We start from the raw sequence: 16497 nt of genomic DNA, 5'->3' as shown, positions 1-16497 counted from the left end.
TTGGGCATAAGAACACAAAGCCTCAAAGAGTTCTGTATGTAAGATAACAGTGCTGACTGATCATTACAGATACCTGCTTTGTAGGGAAGGCTAAGGCATGAGGAGGAGGAAGAGATACTGTAAAAACTAGACAGGAGTGTCTAACATGCCCTGCCACATCTAAGTGCCCTCTCCCAGATTACACTTGACATACCTTGTTGATTCTAGCCCTTGCAGATTGTGTAAACTAACAATTCACCAGTACCTCTGAAACCAATTAACAAGCTTGTAATCTAAATACACTCTTCTAGTTGGCTGCAGCTATGTCAGAAGTGCTATTTAGGAGAGGAACCTTTTCTTTGACACCTGCTCCTTAAGAGGTCGTTCACAGAATGCTGTTGGTAAGTACACCATAAGAACATTAAGCTTTAGATCTTTCTTTGAACTCCTTGGCTACAGAGATGCTGCAGTTCAACTATGTGCACACAGTTATCACAGGCAAGGTGCTAGATAAGTCACATTAGCTTAATGTCTTGGACAGAAGTATCCTCCAACATTACTTGCCAGCCAAAGCGCATAGGCAGTTACTAACAGTTACTGTGGCTCACCTCCTAGGCGTCATCTTGTTCATCTATCATAACTTTACATCTGTGCATTTGAAACTCCAGAAGAGCACCCTGCTGTTAAGCATTTCAGAATACTGACAGAAGTAAGTGGTCATGTTGACATACAAGTTAATTAAGCACTTGTTTGCAGAGTAGGACTTTATTACAGTGACATCTTGCTGGGATCTCCCTGACTCAGGGTGAGACATACACATGTGAACTGCTGGTTTAAGGTCTAATTAGTCATCCAGTAGCTATACCAAACTTCTCTCTAATTTGCATGAGAAAAGTTGCTGAGTAGTGGTTAGATATCTAAAGGAGGTTCATTCTGTAATCTTGTACTAGGGCTTGCATTATGAATGACACATCCCAGATGACTCCCTCTTCAATATGAAGACCAACTCAGCAAGATTCTCATCTGCCCACAACCCTTCCAATCCCAGCAAGAAAAGCCTTGAAAGTACTGCTGTATATAACATCACACACCCAAGAGATTGAAATACCATCCATTGCTTCTAAGAAGTCTTTTTTTTCTTCTTCAGATGAGATCCCAGTTTCAGATGGCATCCAAAATTATGTTGGCTCCATTTCACAGATGTGCTTGGAAGCACATCTTTCCTCATAAGCCCCAGACTTGAAACAGAAGTCCTGTTGAGCCTGGGCCTCTAACAAGGGGCCATGGTCCATAGCTAGGAAAGCTATGGACCTAGCTAGTTAGCTAGGAAAGCACTCTGTATTCACAGAAACAGCCTGCCTGTGTTGCCCAGATTGAGCAACAATATGCACTTTTGAGAACTGGGGGTTGACGAGAAACATCCCAGCTTCCCAGCTTGCCAGACATTACCCACCTTTTTCATGTCAGAGAAGGTTTTACAGCAGGAACATTGGGAGGACACTTCAGCTCATGCAGCATGGTCTTCCCTCATTTCATTGTGTATTCCATTATAGCAGAACTGTCTTCTGCCTACCACATGCTTAATGTCCCCGGGAGAAAGAAATTGACTCTTAAAAACAGCAAAAAACATTGAATACTATGCTCATCCATACTAGTCATGATGAAAATGGAGATTAATTTGAAATTTTATCTTCCAAAGACAAGTATAGTTTGTCCTGAGATCATGACGGGTTATTAAAGTAAATCATAGTCAGGAAGTATACAGATATCGAATTATTATGCTTTTGCATAAAAGCTTAGGATGAAAAGTGCAGAGGCCACTACAAAATAGGGAAAAATATCTTTCACATGTATATTTAAATAAATCCAGTCATCTTTGCTACTACCCACATAATTAGAGCAAATATGTTTTTAGAAAAGTTGAGGTAAATCATTTAAGTCTTTCAGAAGAGAAGACTTGTTTAGAGGTAACACTATTTCTCAAGCAATTAGAAAGTCTTAAGTCTGACAAAACTTCATTATAATTCTTTCTATCTATATTACACTTAAGCACATAAAAAAACAAACACACACCAATATAAGTCATTAGCATTTTCTACACAAAAAGAGTTTGAACTTGCATGCTCTTACTATAGCAGTGGTTTATGCTCCGAGTGAGAATTAGGGCTTCTATGACAAGTAACATGGGAATACTGTAATACGCAAGTATAACCACTGTGCTGACTTACCTCTGCTGAGGACAGATATTTTTGCAGTGACAAGTAATAGACATAGAATACATCCACCTGCCATAGGCATTTTCGTATTAGATTCAAGATTTAAAAAGTTAAGGAATTTGACTGCTGCACATCTGTAATGGTTGATGTTTCTAAGCAGCTCACTCCTGGAAAAATAATTAAAGGTGAAGAGTGAGAGGGTAAAGCAGCAGATAGGTGAAACTAAGCATCTTGTCAAGAAAGATTAGAGGTCAGTGAAGGACAATATGAGAGAGGGGAGCAATTCTGGAAAATTCCTGGCTTGAGTTTCCTATCAGGATAAGGCAGATTGCTGCCCAAAACAAACAATCTTCTGAGGGGCAGAGGGAATGAGTCCTGACAGGATGCCAGAATCACAAGCAGACAGGTGCTCAGTGTAAACTAAAACCAGCTCCAGGCTGGGGAAATGGCAAAGCAAGTGTCCCCCCACCCCTGGCCCTGAACAGCTGGGCAGTGGGGGAGTTAAAGGCATATCTCTGTCTGCAGCTGTGAGATTTGAAGAGAGCATTCCAGTATCTCTCCCTCCCTTCCAAAAGCAAATACTACACTGCTACCAAAAACACCTTTAAGGCTCATGAACAAGTATTTAGGAAGAGTCAAACAGAGGGAAGTAGCAGTGCTGTCAGACACACAGAGCACACAAACAGTCCATTCCAAATTAGAAGCGTTAACAGAAGGCTAGCAGGTGCCGTGGGAAATTGGCAATGCGGAGTTTAGGACAGCACATTTTAAAGAGGCACAATGCAAACTGTACATTGACCAGTGCAGACAAGGGGAGGCAATGTTCGGCTACAAAGACACCCATAATGGCCGATGCAGGAAGGGGACTATGCTGGGCCTGGGACTCAGCAGGCCTGCGCTGTGACTCCAGCTCTGCCAGTGCCATGCCGTGGGGGCAGCCCACTGGCTGCACGCTCCCACCATGAGAGGAGGACAGGGCTCATCTCTGGCCAGGCATTCAAGCAGGACCTGGCAATACAGGTCAGGATTTCATGCAAGGCCTCCTGTTACAGTAGTATTACTGTAACATCTCATTGCTGATGATTTGTTTTGCAGTGCCTCAGAACAGAAGACTGGCAAGCCCTGAGAAACTGAACACCCAGAAACTGTCTTGCTAAAAGTTTAAATAAATCAAAACATGCCACTTGAATACCTTATAAAGCATGGCTCTTAGCTTATGGTGAGAGCCCAGCTCCCTGTCACCTTATCTAGGAAGAATGAGCCTCTTCCCTTTGCTCCTGATACAGAACATGACCCCTTGTGCACAGGGCTTCGGTTTATTGACAGCAGACACAACCTAGCCTTCCCTTATGGCCCTTCCCTCCTCTTAAAGGTATGCCCCCTTATCTTCTAGACTTGCCTGCAGAGACAGCAAGTTTCACTGCCTCATTAAAAAGCAAGGGGCAGATAATCAGCTTTTCCTTCTGCAGGAAGCCTTGGGAAGAATATTATCTTGAGTTACAATGATGGACTGAGTTTTTTTGCACTAGATCACCCTTGCAGATATCTTGTATCTACTTGTATTAAAAGGCCTCTGAGAAAGTTCTTTGACAATCTCATGCAGCATAGTTTAATCCCATGGACTGCTGCTGTCTTTTATATTAAGTTGGTTGCTTTCTGGTCTGCTCTTGGGAAAGAAGGAAAGGTCACATACCACAGATAAGCTTTTCACATATCATTTCATTTTGTCACCTCCTCTCCCTAAGTCTTCCATTCTTGGAAGGCGCAAAGCCCAAACACTTTTATTTATGTTGTATCTCAGTTTGAAACAAAAGCAAAATTTAAAATATGAGTAATCAAGTAAGCTGGTAAACAAGCACAGGAACTGCAGTATAGCAACACTGGTAATAAGAAAATTACTTCTCTATTCAGACTATTTTGTAAATTCTTGTTAATTCAGTCATTTTCTGACAGATCTTGTTCACCGGAACAAGTCCTAATGAAAGATTTCACTAAGCTATTTCCCAGCTCCTTCAAAATCAATGTTCCCTTGTATGATAAATAGCCTTTGTTATCTCTTTGGAGTATCAGGTTACCAATTCCAATCCCATTAATAGCATGAAAGCACTGCACTGTATTCAATGACTGTTTGTTATTCCTGTTGCTCCTCTGTGCCAATTCCACTACTTGAAATACACAGCATCAAGCGTGCAGCTATTCATTAAAAGTTTCTGTCCTCACTCCCAATGACACCAGTGCAAAGGCTTTGATTGACCTGAAGCCTTGGATGAAACCCAAAGCAAGCATATACACCAGGGGAGCAATTCTGATGAGTGAGAACATGCTTAAAAGAGCCACACAATCACTTTCTGATGGGCATGGATAAGGGCATTCCATTACTGCCATATGTTTCTCTTAGCATGCCAATTATTCTAGGTAGTAGGGCTAAATTAATATTGCTAGCCATACAACCTCAAAGGTGCATTTAAGCTATTGGTACCTTGATTCCCAATATCGTCTTTTATACCTTATTAGTTCTGGCATCTTTATATTTTCTTCTTCAGAAAGAGTCTGACACGTGCAGACATCTCCTGAGTTCATTACTGGTTTTCTTTCCTTCGCATGTCACATAGAACCAGGAGAAGCAAGACAAGGATCAGAGATCTCACAGGCCTTCAAAAGACACTTACCAAGAGACCAGGCAAATTTAGTAAAGAACAGGGGGATTGGAAGTTTAAAAAAATGCTCTCCCCCCTATTGTCATTGATAATTGCTTTCTTTATCCCCACCCCCCACCCACACACACTTAACACCACACTAATCAGAATTAACATTAGCATTAGTCTAATGGAGAATAGCTATGAATTTGCTAAGTGCCAAGTTACATGCTATGGCTTTAAGCTTAGTATTAACAAAAACCACAAACTGACAATATCTACTTTTTCTAAAGGAACAAAGAATGCCTTGCTCTCGACTTCTGTAGGAGGCTGTCACAACCAGTATAAGCACAGCGGGAAGGAGGGAAAGGGGGATAAGCAAAAGCTGGCATGATTTGTTGAAGATTCCCAAACAGGCTAGTGACAAGAACAGACCCTCCAACCCCTGAAGCCACACTGTCTCCCCACTTTGGCACAGATGCAAAACATCTGGCTGCCCAGTGGAATTACAGACTTTCCTTATCCGTGCTCACAAAACTGCTGACTGACAATAAAATGCGAAGTTTCAAAAGGTTGCTCCGGAAACTCCAAATCCCCTTTGAACAACGGCTTAAAAACATTGTCAAACACTTCAGGAGTCAAAAAGTCTTCTAGCAAAAAGCTTTCCATTCAGTTGAAACAAAAGGAAGTTAGAGATCCTAAGATTAAAGGGTAACTCACAATAAAGCACCAACACTACCACGCCATTTTAAAACTGGATGATCCAGAGACACAGCAAGGTGCATGCTGGAAATACATCATTGTGTACTGTTGCAGGAAGAGAAATGAGACAAGGTTACACCTAGTATAGCTTGCAAATGGAATAAATGAATTCAGACTACAACCTCAGCCCTCAAGCAAGGGCAGAAGCTGGATAGAAGTCAGTAACATTACACATTTTGAGAGGAAAAGGAATGGAAGTTTCTAGAAGAGGCGGTAAAGCATTAAAACACGACATCTCAAAATACCAACAACTGCCGACAACAGGAGAAAGAACTCTCTTCTCAGAAGCATGTCTCATCACAATACGAAGGCAGGAGTAATACTACAGCAGAAGACAACATCCAAGCTTGCCTTTAGAGTTGTACCATTTGTTTGTTGATGTAAGAGCAAATACTAGAGCATCTCACAATTTTTCAAGGCTCAAGCATCTTCTTAGCGTACCTGCATGACCATATTCCATTCATAAAGGAACTTAAACCCTCTTAAATGAAAAACATATTACTGTTTCAACATTATTAGACCCAATCCTCAAAATTAATGTTAGTCCCACACCGAAAAATTTCGAGAACACTCAGAAGTTATCAGTAGTTCCTTACAGTCTCCCTGTTAAGATTCCCCTGATTTCCAGTATCTGGAACTATTGAAAACACACAGGGCACAATTTTAAGATTCATTGGCAACTATGAGTTGAGATCTATCTTACACAGTGGACTCAGACATAAGAACTTAAAGAAAAATGTAAATTATAATACTTGGAATTAGTAGCATACTCTTGTATCATAATATACGTACATGTACACAGTTTCCATTTTTGTTATTTTAAACTTTGTTACCAGGGGTTGAACTACAGAATATGTCCGAAACTCCAACTGATACATTACAATATAATTGACTCCAATATTAAGACAGGTGACTTTACTGCTAGTGTTTTGGAACTAGACTTAATTCAGCAATGTATTGTGTTCAGCTACCTTTGCAAGCACTTGAGTGGTTTGTTAAATATCCCATATACTTTAGGAAAAAAAAATGCTAACAATATATTTATTCATTTGAATTATAGATCTGGTTTACTGCACATGAAAAGGAAACTACAGAAATGACCTTCTGTCCTCATTACCATTCTTCCCTTCTTGTGCTAAAAATAGCATAGAGAGTAAAAATAAATAAATCCTCAATAGCATTAGGAATTAGACAATGTCATGTTGAAAGATACCCTAAATGATGAGCCTTATCTGTTCTTGCTGGCTGGGATGGCAGGGGGCTCTTAGGGGGAAGGCAGCATTTAAGTGTTCTCTAGGTGGTCTCTTTGTAGCCAGCTCCATTTCCAGCTGTAATTGCTCATCGGCCCTAACTGGATGACTGAACACTCTGGAATAGCTCAACAAAGTATTTAAACAGATGGATGGTACAGGCCACTGGAACAAAACTCGTTTTTTCTCTGGCCATGGCTCTCTTTCAGCACATTCCTTTGAAGTCTGTGCCACCAAGGAATCAACAACAGCTGAGAAACATGTGTTATCATACAACATTGAGCACAGCAACAATATTGCACAGCAAGACACTTTTGTTCAATAACCCCAGACTATTACAATGCCTTTTGTTATTGGTAAACCCTTTTTCCAAGCACAAGAAAGTAAACAGATTCCTCCCGCCTGTAAGTAGTAACTCTAGGTAAAAAGGTGAATTAAGCACATTTCTGAAGAGCCTCCCTTCCAAAAACTTACAGCATGCATCTTCTCAATTCCTCTCAAACATAATCACCTATCTCCGTATTTATGTTACCACAAAGACAACCAGAAGCTTACAGAGATTGAGCAAGAGTAACAGCAGATGTGACAAGTCCTTATAAGCTATAGCTCAAATCCATTTTCCTTTCCCAGCAGGGTAAGGTCTCTGATCTCAACTTAGAGGGTAAAGAACCAGGGCGAGCAGAAGCACTGCGCAGCTTGGCATGCACAGGCAGTTCTGCCCTCTCCCCATATTTTCATCGGTACAGAGAGAGATGCCATACAATCCTCACAATAGTAAGAGTAAAAAACAATGTGAATATCCTTTCATTAGCCAGCAAAACTATTATTGTCAAAACGTGAAATCACCATACACTTTGCATGGGGTTTTAAAGGAAAAAAATAAATGAGTTATTTGTGGAACTGAATCTGTACCTAGACTAGCTGCCCACAGTGTGAGAGCAAGGAGCTAGCTACGTGCATAGGCAAGAGGACAGCAAGTTATAACCTACAGCTGATGAAGCTGCGTAACAGCAAGTTTCTACAGAATCAAGTCTCTCATTCAGAGCAGAGAGAACTACTTGCAACAGGATAGAGCCTTGTATTTACACAGCATACAAATATCAAATGCTACAGGAAGGCGAGCACTGAGATTATAGTATGTCCTGTTATGTTGTAGAGTCACATCTCCTGGCTTGAGAAAGTTAAAAGAAAAATCTAACATTTCAAACAAGCCCTAGAAAACCACACAGCATTTACATTTAATTTCTAGATAGAGATCTTAAAGACTTAAGAACCCAAGCAGAGACCTAAAATTAGAAAGCAAACAGAAAACCCCACATGCACTAAGCCAATCTCATAATTACAGAGTTTAAAAAAAAAAAAAAAAAAGCTAAAAAATGCATGCATTGCACTGAGTGGGGTCCCCAGCCCAGCCCCCATGAGATAATCCTCTACCCTGCAATTAAATCTCATGGGTTTTCTTTCTGCAGAGCAGTAACTATCAAATTCACACACTGATTAGGTACCATGGATGAAGCATGCACTGATATTCTCGAAGTTATACAGGGGTTAAAAGAAAACACTCTCAAAACTTTTACAGCAATGCAAAGTCTTGTGCACTGTCACTCAAAATGAATGCTGATTATCAAGAGTTCTGCTTTACAACTTCCTAAGAGCAAATATTAGCACAAGAGTAACTATCACCTGACTAGCATTCAAAATACTACCACTAAACAGCAATACATTTGCACATAATTATTCTTAAAATCATGCGTAAGAGTACTTAATAGACATCCCATAAATCTCCATACCCTATGAGGTGCAGGTAGGAAGACAGCTTAGATAAAGGGCATACTGCCATTCGATGGCAGAAGCAGGAACAGGACCCATGATCCTTAGCTCTCTGCACTGAACTTGAGCAGCTCCATCTCCTGCTTTCCAGCTAATGCGTTCCTCTCCAAAGCTTCTCTCAAAAGGGTTTAAAAAGTAATGCTAATCATCTCAATTTGTCTCTTTGGAATTATTGGTGGTGTTTCCAGACACAGTCCATGGTACAGTTTTAAGAGACAAACTTCTTGTTAACATTACTTGCTAGTTTTCCCCCCCTCCCATCTATTTTCCCCGATCCCAAAGATTTTAATCTTTTTCTTTCCTAGATGAAAATAAACAACCATAGTCAAATTCTGTTATGTTTGTGGTGGTGGGAAGGATGGAGAGGCTATCTTAGCTCTTACTGTTGGTCAGTTGGTCCTAAAGAGCATGCAGCTGAACACTACAAATGACAAGCAGTTATTTCTATTCCCTCACAGCAAAAAAAAATAACCATTGAATTTGCAATGAATTGCTAAGACACAAGAGGAAATACTTCTTGTTTAACATCCAGCCTATTTTTATATTAGATATTAAAGTTCAATATGAAATTGTATTTCCTCCCGTCCTTAGAGAAGGGGGGAAGGGGGTGTTGGACTTACTTTGCAATTTAACCTTGTGGTCTTTAGGAATGACATCTATCAGGGGAGGTAACAACACAACCCAGGACTACACTCCTTCAATTCTGACCTAAGGAGTTCACATTATTGGTAAACTCTATTCTTCTACCATCATGCTTTGCTTTTACAGCACAACACAATCACAACACTACCCAGCACAATTAACTGAGAGCACCAAAGCCCTTAAACAGGTGTCAAGCAACTGATTGACTTACTCTGCACAACACATCCTTCATCTGAATGCGTGACGCTGACTGGAGATGAGACAGAAGCTTGTGAAATCCAAGCCAGACTTCAAAAGCCACACCACAGAGCTTTCTGTCACGGGTGTAGGTAGTTCCCAACTATTCTGCTAATGGGGCAAGCTCTGACACAACTGCAATTTTCAGATGTAAAGCATGACAGGTGTCATTCCAGAGGGGACACAGAAATCCATAACCTTCCCCCCTTCGGATTCTCCCCAGCAACAAAGCCCACAAGCCACAGACCCACACCCTGCTTCACTGGCACGTGAAACCTGCACCCCACCGACAGGCGCGCAGCTTGGCATACGCCGAGCTACTACAACAGCCCCAAACAGCCCCAGGACCAGACCTCCGCACCAGTGCTGCAGGGCAGCACGAACCAAGGACCAGAGCCCACTGCCATGCCCTGTGGAGCTGCTGCCTCCTGACCGTCCCGCTGCTGAAGCTCTTCTCATCAGTGCTCTCCCCTCCACCCAAAATAAATAAATAAATAAATAAATAAATAAATAAACCTCATGCATTCCCTGCTGGCAAAACAGCTTTTCTTTTCTTTTGATTTTTTTCTCAGTGGGGGAGAGAAAGGGGAAAGGAAGGGTTGGGACAGGAATAAAGGAGATTAATCATGAAACAAACCGGCACTGTCTGCATAGAAGGGGGGAGGGAGGGGGCACCAAAACCAAACAGTCCACGTTGCAAAAAAAAAAAAAAAAAAAAAAAAAAAAAAAAAAAAAAAACAGAAAGAGGGGAAATTATCCCGCTGGGGACAGAGAGCGAGGAGGATGAGAAGTCCTGCGAAGGCTTCCCCGAGCACGAAGAGCTGCCCAACTCCGCTCGCAAGGGCGCCGCGCAGCACCCTCGACGGAGGGAAGGACGGAGACCAAACGCCGGGCAGGGAACGGGAAGGGAAAAGCGCGGGGGCAGGAAGAGCCAGGCGGGCGTGAGGGGGAAAGAGAGGGGGGAAGGAGGAAAACAGAGCCGAGGGCAGCCGGGGAGAGGGCAGCCAGCGCTCCCCCGCCGCGCACTCACCGCTCCGCCGCCGGACGCCCGTCCCGCGGCGGCTCCGGGCAGCGCCAACGGCACCAACGGCCGCGGCCCCGCCTCTGCCCCGCGGGGAAACGGGGCGGGGGGACCGGGGGCTCGGCTCGGCTCCGCCCGGCCCCGCCGAGGGCGGCTGCGGGGGGGGGCGTGCGCGGCCGCCCCCGCCTCCTTCCTGCCTCTGCCCCGCTCCCCTTCAGCGGGGGAGCCATGTAACGGAACTGGGACGCCAGCGCGGCATTGTGGGAGCTCTTAAAGCCGCAGCCGCACGCCCACCGCCGGCCCTGAGGCACCGGGGACGGGACGGGAACGAGCGGCGGGGCCACGGGTTGGAAATAAGCGACTGAAACGTGGAAAGCCGGCAGTCACTGTTCGCTATTGTTTCCTGCGTTGGGCTTTTGATGATGGAAAATTCCCTGAGGGGAGAAAAAAAAAAAAAACAAACACAATCCCAGGGCAGCAAAGAATCTTGAGCAAGAGGCTATTTTTGGCTGAAAGTTTAGAATAAGAACTTTTGATCAGTTCTGTGATTGTACAGCTTGGAATAGGAAGATGACTAAGGTGAAAAGAAAAAAAAAAGAACTTTAGAGCTGTGATTCACAGACTTTACTGCTGTCTACGAATGTTCGTGCTGGGTCTGCGCTCAGCTGCCTGCAGTGGTGACGCCTGGCTCTTCGTGGGGCTGGTGGCCTTCCCAAAACATCCCCTGGACGACATCCAGAGGCCAGGAGACACTGATGGTTTGGGAAGGAACCTCTCCAAGAGAACTCCTTCGGCCGTTCCTCTTACCACTGTGTTAACGATGTTCCGCACCATTCCTCATGGCTCAGAAGCGCAGCGTGGCACACTTTGATCAAAATGCAAGCACAGAAGTATCTGCAAGATTTGGGCTTTGGGATGCTTCTACAAATATTTCTAGTTGGTGTGGATGTTGTGTTGCAATCACATCATAACCGTACCACTGAGCACATTTTTCATAAGCACGCCTGGCAAGGCAAAGTTCCTGCTGAAACAGTTTTCTGGAGACAGGGATGACACTTTTAGGTGTGACCTGCACCTAGGCCTTTTCATCCTCTTTTTAGACAGGAGGAGGTGCTAAGCAGTCTGTGTGAAAGGCCTTAAGCACACAAAATGAGGTATGGTTAGGAAGAAATTATAAATATTTGTGTATAGAATCATAGGATATCCCAAGTTGGGCATCTGTCATGTGATCTACATGGTCAGCTACATACACACCTTAAGAAAAACAAAACACTAGAGAGATACCTCTGGCAATGCTGTTGGTGACCGGTTTTCCAGTAGTCTACAGGATGAGATTTGTTTGCACTACGCACTGTTTACCATTACCTTCATAGGTGTTCATGTTAAAGATCATGTCAGCAGACAGTTTACAAGCAGGAAAAAGGGCTGTGTTTTTCAGGTAGACCATTTGTTGCAGACGTTTAGCCAAATATTCCTTTAAATTCCTTCAATTCCTGAGATGTACCCTTTCATAATGCTACTTCCTTTTTTTCATGAAGCAGGTAAGCACAATAGAAGCTGTAAAACTCATGCAAGATCCTTTCTCAAAATCCAGCCTTCTCAGGAGTTCATATGAAGGAAGGAGAGTGATCTGGGAAACCAGTTATTGTTAGGAGGAGAAAAAACTTTTTCAAGAAGTTAATGGTTTACTGAAAGCAAGTACTTGATAAATCGTTGGGCTTGTATTGTTCATCACTCCAGGTGTTCAGCAGAACATCAAACACCCAAATTTATGTTGAAAGCTAGCTTTCTGATTAGCTTCTCGAACCCAACAGTTTTTATACCCTTGCCATCTGCCTTGCTCTTAGAAATTTTACATTAATGGGAGGAGAAATATTATAGAGGAGAAATTCATGGCCATAATTATGAGATTTCTGTTGAAGATCTTCAGAATATACATAACAAGGCATAAAACATTTATGCTCTGTATTGTCTTGGTGTTTCACTTGCTGGTTAAGACGGTTTTTGGAGCTAGAAAGAGCCCTGACATTTCTCATATTCTAATGTTTTATTTTCTGTGCTTCCCTCTTGTAATGTAGTTTTTAAAGGCACTGAAGATAGCACATGTCCACTTCTTCAAAATAAAGTACATGAAATTTCAGAGCAATTTTTGCATGCATTGATAAGCCAAGTATGTCCAGGGAGGGCATCAAATACATTTTCAGGAGTGATTTTTTTCCCTGTCAAAAATTGAAAACTTTGGAGAGGAGAGGTAGTTTAAAAAAGGGAGGAAAAACAAATCTCTGTGTTGGGATCATGTAAACATGTAGCATTGACCAAGGTTAGCTCTGAGGGGGAAGATGACTGCAGCCATTTAAGAAAAATGGGGAAAATAGCCTCAAGTCCAGCCGTAAAATAAGGCTAAAATTGCATAAATACCTCCTCCACTATGTAACATAGCAGCCTGGTTGCTCTTTTAGCCATACTGAAAGAACAAGACACTTTGTTTCTCCAGAAATTTATGAGGAAGATATGATGGAGTGATGCTTAATTATACCGGCCAAGGACAAGACTTTATGTCGTTGTAGGATGTCTCTGCTGTGGCAGTTCCTGGCTCCCAATGCCCACCCCAATTGCTTCCTAACTTAATTGCACTATATTGTAATCCTAAAATAATTTGTTTCATTCACCTTGAGTCACTCCTTGCTTTGTACATTGCTAGAAAAGGATATGGACTCTAATTTAGTAAAGCAGTCAAGCACATCCTTACATTTACGTGGAAATCCTGAGGACCTAACCAGAGACTGTTTTCTGTTTGTTTTGTTTTGTTCTGTTCTGTCTTTTAATGATCTGGATTGATGTATTTGGAGGTAGATTTCTCATAGGGATCCTGCTACCTGTTTACCAAAGAGGTAATTAAAGTACCATACGCAGGGAGTAAAGGCGCTCTTGATGCTGGCACTGAGCATCGCACACAGAACTCCTTCCACCACACAGGAACACACGCACAGAGTCTTGCACATATGTTCTTAATCATAGAATCATAGAATATCCTGAGTTGGAAGGGACCCTTAAGGATCATCAAGTCCAACTCTCGACACCGCACAGGTCTACCCAAAAGTTCAGACCATGTGCCTAAGTTCACAGTCCAATCTCTTCTTAAATTCAGACAGGCTCGGTGCAGTGACCACTTCCCTGGGGAGCCTGTTCCAGTGTGCAACCACCCTCTCTGTGAAGAACCCCCTCCTGACGTCCAGCCTAAATTTCCCCTGCCTCAGCTTAACCCCGTTCCCGCGGGTCCTGTCACTAGTGTTAATGGAGAAAAGGTCTCCTGCCTCTTGACAACCCCTTACGAGGAAGTTGTAGACTGATAAAAAGGAGAAAATAGGCCCACATGCTTTTTGGTTATGTAAGCTTTCCAAGAATTATGCCTTTTAGACCCAAACCGGGAAGAGAATGTTTCTGAGGTTCCTTAATTTCCTCCTCTGCTTGATCTGATCTTCAGCTACCACTGCCCTTCCCACTGTCATTTCACCTTGGAGAAATACAGTGTCTCAGTGGACTCTTTAAATGTAATCCACACTATAAAATCAGCCTCATTCAGAACAGAAACAGCTACGAGTAATCAGCACAGCTTTCAGTGTCATGTATTTGCAGTAAACTCTTCATGGTCAGAATAAAGCAACTCTGTCTCTGCAAATGCTTTCTTGAGAAGAAATAAAGTAGGTCTGGATTCAGCAAATTATTTAACTATGTCCATATATTTGAGGATGTGAATACTCTCACTGGGACTACTTGCATGTTCAAAGTTATGCATGTGCTTAAGTACTTTCTTGAATTGTATCCATAGCAAATAAATCTGACCTGATACTCAACAAGCAGAAAAACAAGCTAATTTGGGGGAACAGGGTAAATTTATGTTCTGCAGTCTTATTTGCTTTACTTTAAAATGAACATTTCAAGAGGCTGATTTTTTTTTTTTTTTTTTTTTTTTTTATGAATATGCAGTCTGAAATTCAGGGGAAGCAAACAGACTTCAAATTAGAATTTAAGTTAAGGGCATTCTTCAAGCTCTTTTTTCTTAGTTTCATTGTTCTATTTTGTTAGTATTTATTTCTTGGAGTACGAAGAGAAATAATTCCTTGTTTCTCCTCCAGATTTTCTAGATCTTGTTATTTGCTGTTTATTGAGTAACATGCTGCATCAGATATAAAGGGCAATGCAATCTCTGTCTTAAAGTGTTTGAAATACAAAAGACTGATTTTCCAAGATGTAAAATAGGTTCAATTTTCACTTCACACAGCAGATTTTATGTGCTCCCAGAGACTTGTAGGTTTCGAGACTTAGTTCCACATAATAAATCCAAATTAATTCAAACAAAAAAGGAAATCCAGGCCAGACTCCTCTTTCCTGACCTGGCCATGTATGTTAACTCAAATTAATTGGTTAGGAGTGAATGACAATCAATGACATCCTATCTAGAGATATATAAACAACTATTTAAAGGTGGGCTTTAAAAGAGGAGAGGCCTACTCAAGGGGAAGGATTCACACAGGAAAGACATTAAAGGTAAGGATTTGGAACAGCAATGAAAATGTTCAACTTCCATCATAAGCTCATATGCCTCCTGCTTCTTCCAACCTGGGAAAGCCAAATTAAACCTTCATGCAATTACTTCCAACTTCCCTGCATTCACACTGCATTTGCAGTTAGTGTCTCCTCTTAAGAAGTGCAAGGGCGTCATTTCTCCACCTTCAAGAGTTACAGGTCCATCAGGCAAGGTATTCATTATTCTGATTAATGCACAGGAAAAGGAATCACATAGTCCTTATTCTATCTGTTAATCAATAAATGGCTCTTTATCTCTCTTTTTTCCTTGATTAATAAAAAGTCATCTCCTTCTTTTAGAGAGGGCTTGTGAAGCTCAGTTCAATCATGTTAGAAGAATATGTTGTAATTGATGCATGTGTGTCAGAGGAGTGAAACATTGCTAGTGGACCTATTTATCACTGGCCTATTTAAATTAATAACTATCTGGTGTGGTCAGCTGCAAACCATCATTTGTAAAGTATTTTAGTTCCATCTTTAGGGGAAAAACAAAAAAAAAAAAGGTAGGTTCATAGTTGTTATGGTTACAAAGAAAAAGCAAGAAAGGTATGAACCTTGACAGTTCCAAAACCAAAATGCAAATAAGAGCATTAAATAAATATCTAAATATCATATGATTTAGGAGGGAAGTCACCAATATTAGCCTTCAGATATTTCATTTGACTTTGAATCACAATGAAATGCTTTGACTACTAAGGTTTACTTTGAATCATGTTTTTGCTAAATCTTGGCAAAAAGTGTCAATATAAATCTCAAGAAATTTGGAAGGCAGAAAATGAATTACTGTAGCTCTTATAAAGCACGGGCAGATATCAACTAAAGCAAATAAATACCCCTGTGGGAACTCACATTAATCTTCCCTAGTGAAGCTAAATGGTGGCAGTGCCACTACTCAAAGGATTGAGGAAAAACCTGAAGATCAAACTAGCTAAAATGAGCCTTCTGTTGAAGATATGATTTAGGAAAGAAAAAAAATCACACCTTAAAAATGCAATCTGATGACAAGGATGAAAAATGTTGATTTCAACTGGGATTGAATGATAACAAAAAGATTTTAATTTGGAAACGCGGAAATGTACACTTGAAATGGGTATGCTATTTAATGTAAGAGCTCATTTGCTTGATGGCTGGAACTCTCTGCCCTTCTCTTATCAAGAAGATTCAGACAAGAATATTATTTTGTAATACACAAGAAGGTTGCAAAGTCTTTGTGATTCCAATGCTGTTTTAACACTTTTTTTTTTTTTTCTGTAAAATAGTGGTATTCTTTTTAGCAGAGCAGAATCTCCTCTCTTTCAAGGTGTGATACAAAACTTTTAAGATATTATGATGCCCCT

At 41.6% G+C, this 16497-nt stretch overlaps 1 protein-coding gene across 2 annotated transcripts in view; it reads right to left on the bottom strand.

The window, feature by feature from the left end:
* The window catches only part of RASSF8 (Ras association domain family member 8), an 87947-nt gene extending 77211 nt beyond the window's left edge, over positions 1 to 10736 (bottom strand). Inside the window, exon 1 of one of the 2 annotated variants that reach the window (XM_084506132.1) lies at positions 10583 to 10736. The gene's annotated coding sequence lies outside the window, so the exon portion shown is untranslated. The remainder of the gene's footprint in view (positions 1 to 10582) is intronic. The other variant, XM_084506130.1, reaches the window with a different exon arrangement.
* Positions 10737 to 16497: the final 5761 nt, after the last annotated feature.

Source organism: Aythya ferina, assembly GCF_964211825.1.
Source record: "Aythya ferina genome assembly, chromosome: 1".
Lineage (NCBI taxonomy): Eukaryota > Metazoa > Chordata > Aves > Anseriformes > Anatidae > Aythya > Aythya ferina.
This window is presented reverse-complemented; position numbering and strand designations above follow the sequence as displayed.